The following is an 8,702-nucleotide window of genomic DNA, read 5'->3' on the forward strand; positions in this document are numbered from 1 at the left end:
TCGAGTGCAGTGGCTGCTCCTGGCCACCGCAGCCTCGACCTGCTGGGCTCTGGCGATCCTTCCTCCTCAGCCTTCCAAGTAACTGGAACTACAGGCGCGCGCTACCACGCCCGGCTAATTTTTTGATTTTTGTTGTAGAGATGAGATCTCACCAAGTTGCCCAGGTGGGTCTTGAACCCGCGGGCTCAGGCAATCCACTCACTTCTGCCTCCCAAAGCGTGGGATTACAGGCTGAGCCACTGATCCCAGCCTTTTTTTTTTTTTTTTTTTTTTGGGTGCTGGGATTCTCAAACAAGCCTGGGACCTTCCTGGGGGAACTCCTCAGGTTCAGCTGAAAGGAAAAACTTGGTCAAGTTCTCCAATGAGCTCATCTAACTCTCACTGTAGGAGGCCCCATGAACCAGGGTCTCTGGAGTGTTCTGGTCTTTGTGTGACCCCCTGGTCTAACACTGAGGACATCCCTGCAGTCTGCTGATCCCAGAGTCAGGGGTGTGCACAGCCTGGGTCATGGTTGCTGTTGGAGCACATCAGGCTGCCCTTGTGTTTGCCATCCTAGGGTTTGTGTTGATTCAGGGCTCCCTGCCTTATGCCCTCACCCCAGGACTACTCTTCTTGGGCTTCAGCCTGGTCCAGAACTCGGGTGGGAGATGCCTATACTGTAACCCAATCCCTCTTTACCCCTGAACACAGGGCCTGTCTCCACTGTGAGAGAGATCGATGCCCTTAGGCACTGGGCCCCTCTGCCCTCCAGAGCTGTCACTCCACACCAGGACTGGACCATGCCATACTCAATTGAACTCTGGGACCTGGTCTGGGCTGTGGGTCCACCTCAGCCCTCTCTTGAATTTTCTTTGAGTCTGGAACATGGATTTTTCTCACTCCCAGATTCAGGGCATGTTGCTCTGTTGCCCTTGGAGGGATGCTCAGGAGGGAAGAGCCCCTGTTGCCATAGGCTTACAAGGATGGATGTGACCTCTCAAGTGCCTTTTTCTTTTTTTCAATTGGAATCTCACTCTGTCATCCAGGCTGGAGGGCAGTTGCACACTCACAGCCACTGCAGCCTCAACACTCTGGGCTCAGCCTTCCAGGAAGCTGTAACTACCGGTGTGTGCTACCATACCCGGCTTATTTTTAATTTTTTTTTAGAGATAAAGTCTCACCAAGTTGCCCAGGCTAGTCTTGAACCCCTGAGCCCAGATAATTCTCTTGCCTTGGCCTCCCAAAGTGCTGGGATTACAGGTTTGAGCCACCGTGCCTGGCCATCCAGTGCCTTTTATTGATCTTCAAAGCAGCCACAGGAGAGTATGGCAGAGGGGCTTGGAGGGGTCTAACCCACATTCCCTGCCCTGTCTCTGAGACATATCCAGTAAACCCAAGGTCAGCACCTGCCCTGGAGCCCAGCTGGTCTGTTTTCAAATGCTTATTAAGCAGAAAATGAAAGGTCCACAGATATGGGCTGGTGGAGCCCATGCACTCCCCTCTATTCATTGCCCCAGAGGGTGACTTGGGAGGGGACATGGGGCGTGAGCCCTCCTGGAGGGCAGGTCACACTGTATCCTTCTAAGCAGAGTCATGAAGGCCTGAAGGGGCCTCAGCACCATGTCATCCTCCAGGACACAGGCCCAGGAGAACATGTCCAGAAAGAAGTGCAGACCAAAAAGGGACAGCTTCAGGAGGTGCTGTAGAAATAGTAGTGGAAGTCAGACTGGAAGGGATACCCGGGAGGGGGTCAGTCCCTGCACCCTGCTCCTACCATGGGCACTTCCAACTAGTCAAGGTCCCCCTGCGCAGTGCTGATTTCATTTTATTTTATTATTTTTAAATTTTTATTATTATTATTTTTTGAGTTGGAGTCTCACTCAGTCACCCAGGCTGTAGTGCAGTGGCATACTCATGGCCACTGTAGCCTCGATCTGCTGGGCTCAGGCAATCCATCTCCCTCAGTCTTCTAAGTAGCTGGAACTACAAGTACGCACCACCACACCCCACTAATTTGTTTGTTTGTTGTTGTTGTTGTTGTTATAGAGACGAACCCCCAGACTCAGGCAATCCTCTTGTCTTGGCCTCCAAAAATGCTGGAATTACAGGCTTGGCTCACCACGTCCAACCTCAGTGTTTTTTATTCTGGCCACTTCTACAGTCCAGCTGTGCACAGAAGTCTATAACCAGAAGGAAGCCCAGGCAGGGAAGTGTTCACCACATTCCTGCCTTTCATCAGGGTCATGTCGGGTGGAAGTGATGTTTGGGAGGATGCATCATGCCATGCCCATCCCACCAGGCCTGGCCCCACTGTCTTCCAAAATGACTACATCATTTTGGGTTCCTACCAGCAGTGAATGAGAGTTCCCGTGGTCCTATGTCCTCCCCAGCACTGGGTGTTGTCATGTTGCCTCTGAATGTTCCCAAGCCCCTCTTCCTGCTGCCCTCCCACAGGTCCCAGTCCCTAGGCCCTCATGGGTTATGGAGAGCAATTTTTACCATGTGGGATGATTTTGTTTGCTGCTGTTCATGACCTGGGGAACCATCTGGGTCGTGGCCCCACAGGCCCTAGTCCAGTCCAGAGCTTGGAGCCCAGTACATGGTGCTGGTGGCTCCCTGGTGCAGGAGACCTTGGTGGCTCTGTCATCTTCTCTCTGGAATCACTACCTCTACCCTGGAACCTTTCCATTCTCCCTGGGATGCCCAATCTCTCTTGATTTCCCCATTTCCCCTGGAACCCTCCAGTCCCCATAGACCTTACTTGAGGCCATAGCACTCCCAGAAAATAAGATGGTTTCAAGCCGGGCTCGGTGGCTCAGCCTGTAATCCCGTGCCTTGGGAGGCTGAGGTGAGTGGATTGCCTGAACCCACGGGTTCGAGACTCGCCTGGGCAACTTGGTGAGACCTCATCTCTACAATAAATCAAAATTAGCCAGTTGTGGTAGTACACGCCTGTAGTTCCAGCTACTTGGTTTTGTTTTTTTGTGTTTTTTTGAGTTGGAGTCTCACTCTTATCACTCAGGCTGGAGTTCAGTGGCACACTCCCAGTCACCGCAGACTCCAACTGTCAGGCTTAGGCGATCCTTCCACCTTAGTCCTCCAAGTAGCAAGAACAGTAGATGTACTCCACCATGCCTGACTAGTTTTTGTGATTTATTGTATAGACCAGGTCTCATCCTGTTGCCCAGGCTTTTCTCGAACCTGTGGACTCAGGCAATCCTTTCACCTCAGCCTTCCAAAATACTGGGATATAGGCATGAACCACCGTGCCTGGCTGATCCTCTTTCTCTTTTTTAAGTCACACCTTTAACATCTTGCAGTCTTGTCATTATCCCATCTGAGAACTTACTGCTGGAGGCTCTCCTTTCCCTGTTCCCATCCAAGTGTCCTCTTCCTAGACCTAAGGTGGAGTCACTATCTCCAGACCTCCCTTCTTCCTTGCATTTCTTGCAGTGTATCCTGAACACTGGACACAATGTTTTAGTGTTTTTTATTTCGCATTTATCACGTTTTGCTAGAGAACATCTGTAGTGAACTTCGCAACAAAGAGTGCCTGACATGAACTTTCTGATTCCTTGAATACTCTAAAAAGTTCTTAATTTGTTCTCATCATAGTAACAATTTGGCAGTAACAGGATTTTTTTTGCACCGGAGTCTCACTCCATTGTCCAGGCTGGAGTACAGTGACACAGTCATGGCCACTCCAGTGTCGACCTGCTTGGCTCCAGCGATCCATCTGCCTCAGCCTTCCAATTAGCCAAAACTACAGGTATGCACTACCACACCCCAGAATTCTTTGTTGAAAGTGCTTTTTCCCTCAGAAATTTAAATATAAATTATTGTTTTTTAACATTTGATGTTAATTAAGGTGTCATTCTGATTTTTTGTTATTGTTAAGGTCCTACTCTGTTTCCCAGGAGTGCAGTGGCAAAAATCACAACTCACCACAGCCTTCACCTCCTGGGCTTAGGCTATTCTTCTCCCTCAATCTCCTTAGTAGCTGACACTACAAGTACACACCACCATGCCTAGCTAATGTTTTTATTTTTATTTTTGTAGAGACTGGGTCTCCCTGATGTGGATATTTACAGTCGACCTGGGCTATGAGAGTGTCAACTCAACGGGTCTGTCAGTCAAGCCCCAAGAGGGTCATCTTGAGGGGCTGGTAAGTCTAGCCCTGGAAGTATTGGCTCTAATGTGCTGGCAAGCCAAGCCCTGAGAGTGTTGCTGGTTCAGTGGGCTGACAAGCCTAGCACCAAGTGTATCTAGTTTCAGAGCCTTGCCATCTTCCAGCAGCTCTCCTGTTTCAGCCAGCTTTGTGGCCTGGCATGTCAGCCTTGGGGTGCATGGCTCTTTGGCTCCGATGATCTTCTGCAGCTCTTCAGGGTTGAGGTTCTTGTCTCATGCCAAGGAAGAATGAGGTACATGGACAGTCCGAAAGTGAGAAGGTTCCCATAGTGGTAGGGTACCCAAAGTGGTTGCCCATTTTGAGGTCAAAACCTGGTGTTTTGTATAGCCCTAGGTCCAAGCTGATTGAATAGCACTAGCTGTAAGCTGTAGTTATTCTAATTGATCAATATTAAGAACCAATCAGCAGGAGGCAGGGGTCTACTGGTGAGCTGATAGGTTGCTTTTTGATCCCAGCAGTGAGGACTTAAGCTCTAGCTTGAGAGGCTTGCAGGGAGCTTGTTTACCAAGGCTGAGACTGAGAAGCCTGCCAGGAGTTCATTACATTGTTACCAGAGGACCTGTCTGTCTGAATAGCCTTTCTCTAGCTATTCCTGTCTCATGGCTATGTTTTTTTGTTTTGTTTTGTTTTGAGTTGGAGTCTCACTCTGTCGCCCAAACTGGAGTGCAGTGGCCGCTCCCGGCCACCGCAGCCTTGACCTGCTAGGCTCTGGTGATCCTTCCGCCTCAGCCTTCCCAGTAGCCGGAATTACAGGCATGCGCTACCACGCCTGGCTGATTTTTTGATTTATTGTACAGATGAGGTCTCGCTGCCCAGGTGGGTCTCGAACCTGTGGGCTCAGAAAATCCATTCACCTCAGTCTCCCAAAGGTGCAGGATTACAGGCTGAGCCACCGAGCCTGGCTATGGCTATGTTTCTTAGGCTTGTCTCCACCTCCTGTGCTCAAACAACCCTCCCACCTTGGCCTCCCAATGTGCTGGGCCTGATGTTTACTTTTTGCAGATAATCCTATTTTTTCCCCAGAAACTTTAAGTTCTTTTCTTTTTCTTTCTTTTTTTTTTTTCAGAGACAGGGTGTTACTCTCTCACTCAGGCTGGAATGCAGTGGCGTGATCATAACTCACTGACTGCAACCTTAAACACTTGAGTTCAAGCAATCCTTCTATCTTGGACTGCCAAAGTACTGGAATTAAAGATATGAGATACCATGTCTGCTATGCCCTCCTTTTTTTTTCCTTGGTGTTCTGACATTTTGCAATGATGCTCCTAGATGTGGGGTTTTTTAATGTATCATGTTGTAAAGCCTTTCAATTGAAAGAAGAAGGTCTGCTTTAAGTTCTTAGCATTTTTGTAACATTCTTTGATAATTTCTTTGATAACTTCCTCCTTCCATGTTTTTAGTTTTCTCTTTGGAGCACAAATATTATTTGGCTATTGGAATGCTGAGACTAATCTTCAAAAAAAGCTAACTTACTGGTTTTTTTAGTTGGAGTCTCATCTTGTCACCCAGGTTGGAGTGCCAGTGACATGCTCATGGTCACTGCAACCTCGACCTGCTGGGCTTACACGACCCTTCCACCTCAGCCTTCCAAGTAGTTAGAACTATAGGTGTGTGCTACCACGCCCAGCTTAATTTTTTATTTATTGTAGAGATGAAGTCTCACCAAGTTGCCCAGGCTGGTTTCCAAGCCCCGGGCTCAGGCAATCCTCTCTCCTCAGCCTCCCAAAGTTCTGGGATTACAGGCTGAGCCACCGTTCCAAAAATGAACTTAATTTTTTTTCTTTTTGAGTTGGAGTCTCGAGGGCCCTGACTGGGGCTTCCGGATTCACGATCCACTGTTGGCCCAAGGGGACTCGTTCACGCTGTGACGGAGCCTCCGTTTAACCTTGGGGGTGAGAGAAGGATGGGGCCAGGACCAAAGATCCCCCCAAGTCCCACAAGGGCCCGCCTGGGGATCGGACAGTCCTCACAACCCTCTCGGATCCTGAGCACCTGGAGAGCGGGGCTGTGTGGAGAGGGCTCAGCGGTTGAGGTCGCCACGGGGACAAGACCCTGGGTTCCCGATCCAGTGCCACATGCACCAAGGGAACCTGACTCAGCCGACGGCGAGTCCAGGCTTGGAGCTGCCAAGGAGGCCGGTCCCACAACTGGGTCATCCGGGTCCATCCTCCTTCCCCGTCTTGGGACACCCGCCCGCACACGCACCATCTACCGGCTTCCGGGTGTCCTGGCGTCCTCCCTATGGATCTCCCAGGGCCCGCAGGTGCCAGGGCAACAGGGCCTGCGACAGGGCCACCAGGCCTCGGGACTAAAGAGCGGGACGACTTAAAAGCCAAAGCCGGGTCGGAGTCCGGAAGCCACCCCCTTACTTCCGGTTGACACTTGAGTGGGGTCTCAGACCCCACTGTCCGCTGATTGGATCAGACTCCAGGCCCCACCCTCTAGGCTTGAGTAACTGAACCAGGGATCAGATGGGGCCTGCATAAAGCAAGAAAGTCACGATTTTCCACATGGCATTTTGAGACTGATATTTCTCCCTGCACTATCACCTAGTCATGACCAAGGCCATTCGCTTATGACATGGTTTTAGTAGTATATCAATTGATGAACAATATTTATTTATACAGCTCAGCCAGGCATGGTGTGGCTCAAGCCTGTAAACCCAGCACTTTGGGAGGCCGAGGCTAGAGAATTGCATGAGTCAGGAGTTCGACATGAGCCTGGGCAACTTAATGAGGCCTCTTCTGTGCAATAAATCAAAAAACCAAACAAAACACACATATATAATATACATTTATTTATACAGCTCGTACAGGTATATGTTATGCAGGAATGGAAACAATATATAGACAGTTATAATAAGTTTCAGATTTTATGGTCTTTCAGGCTTTTGCTCTTATAAGGAGGCAGCCTGAGCTTTAAAAAGGGAGGTAGACCTCTCTGGCAGCAATGTTCAACAGAAAGAAAATGGCATTCTTCAGTCATTTAAAATGTCCTGGAAAAAAAGGAAAAGAAAGTAGTGAAATTAATTGTGGTAATTTGCTTAATCCAACATACTCAAAATAGTATCATTAGCCTATGGCTACCACATTAACGTGCAGTTGGGAGGTTTCCTACTCCCCTGATCTCAGAGAGGTGAAGGACCTGATCCATTATTTTCTGCCAGAGTCAGAGAAACACCCCCTTTCTACCATCATTTCTCCTGGGACCCAAGAATAGGAGAGAAGATGCCTGAGAGAAAACAGTAGCTACAGACAGAAATGTCCATGGGTAGACCACTGCCTCACATCTACTTTTTTTTTTATTTAGAGTCTCACTCTGTCACCCAGACTGTAGTGCAATGGCCAGGAGCAGGCTCAGGCAATTCACTCACCTTGGCCTCCCAAAGCACTGGGAATACAGGCTGACCCACCGACCCTGGCCACATCTACTTTTTAAATTAAATTTTTTTGAATTTGAGTTTCACTCTGCTTAGGCTGGAGTGCAGTGGCACACTCATGGCCACAGCAGCCTCAACCTGCAGGTCTCAGGCAGTCCTTACGTTGCAGCCTTCCAAGTATCTGGAATTATAGGCACATGCCACCACGCACAGCTAATTTTTTGATTTATTGTAGAGATGAGGTCTCGCCAAGTTGTCCAGGCGGGTCACAAACCCGCGGGCTCAGGCAATCTGCTCACCTCAGCCTCCCAAAGGCGCCGGATTACAGGCTGAGCCACCGAGCCTAGCTGCCCAGCTAATGTTTTAAGAAATTTATTGTAGAGATGATGTCTCACCAATTTGCCTGGACTGGTCTCAACCTTAGGCTCAGGCAGTCCTTTACCTCAGTCTCCCAAGTGCTGGGATTGCAAATGTGAGCCACTGCACCGAGCCCATCTCCTTTTTTATGGAGACCCACTCCCCTGAAGACCAGACATGAAGCAAGGACATCAAAATGCTCACATTTTAATCTCACAAATAAACCCATAAAATCGTCCCCTCTTTTAGGAATATATATCCACAATTCCCAGAAAATACCTTTGTATGTCTTGGCAGGCAATTTTTTTTCTACCAGAGACAAAACACTGCTGAGATTTTTTTTTAAAACATAGGTTCATTTTGCCTGAAATTATACAATATGTCTTATTCTATGCCCCGTTGAGTCACTCAGCATGATGCTTCTGAGACTCACCAGGTGAGTGCCTGAGGAGTTTGCTCCTTTGAATTTCTGAGGACTGTTGTATTGTATGAAAGACCTACAACCTGTTCATCTATTTCCCTATGATGGACATTTGAGTAATTTCTGTTTTGGCTATCATAACTAAAGTGTCTGTGCATATGCTTGAAAAATATATTTTGTATGAAATTCAATTATTGTATTAGAATTTAAATGTTGCTGGGCTCGGTGGCTCAGCCTGTAATCCTGTGCCTTGGAAGGTTGAGGTGAGTGAATTGCCTGAGCCCGTGGGTTCGAGACCCACCTGGGCAACTTGGTGAGACCTCATCTCTACAATAAATCAAAAAATTAGCTGGGCGTGGTAGCGCACACCAGTAGTT

At 48.6% G+C, this 8,702-nt stretch overlaps 1 long non-coding RNA gene across 1 annotated transcript in view; it reads right to left on the reverse strand.

Annotated features, from left to right (window-relative positions):
* Positions 1–6,948: 6,948 nt before the first annotated feature.
* Positions 6,949–8,702, reverse strand: part of LOC103272361 — a 3,692-nt gene continuing 1,938 nt past the window's right edge. Inside the window, exon 2 of the long non-coding RNA XR_002482639.1 lies at positions 6,949–7,163. This is a non-coding gene — a long non-coding RNA (uncharacterized LOC103272361). The remainder of the gene's footprint in view (positions 7,164–8,702) is intronic.

This window comes from Carlito syrichta, unplaced genomic scaffold (assembly GCF_000164805.1).
Source record: "Carlito syrichta isolate Samal-C Ts95f unplaced genomic scaffold, Tarsius_syrichta-2.0.1 Scaffold312272, whole genome shotgun sequence".
Taxonomy (NCBI): domain Eukaryota; kingdom Metazoa; phylum Chordata; class Mammalia; order Primates; family Tarsiidae; genus Carlito; species Carlito syrichta.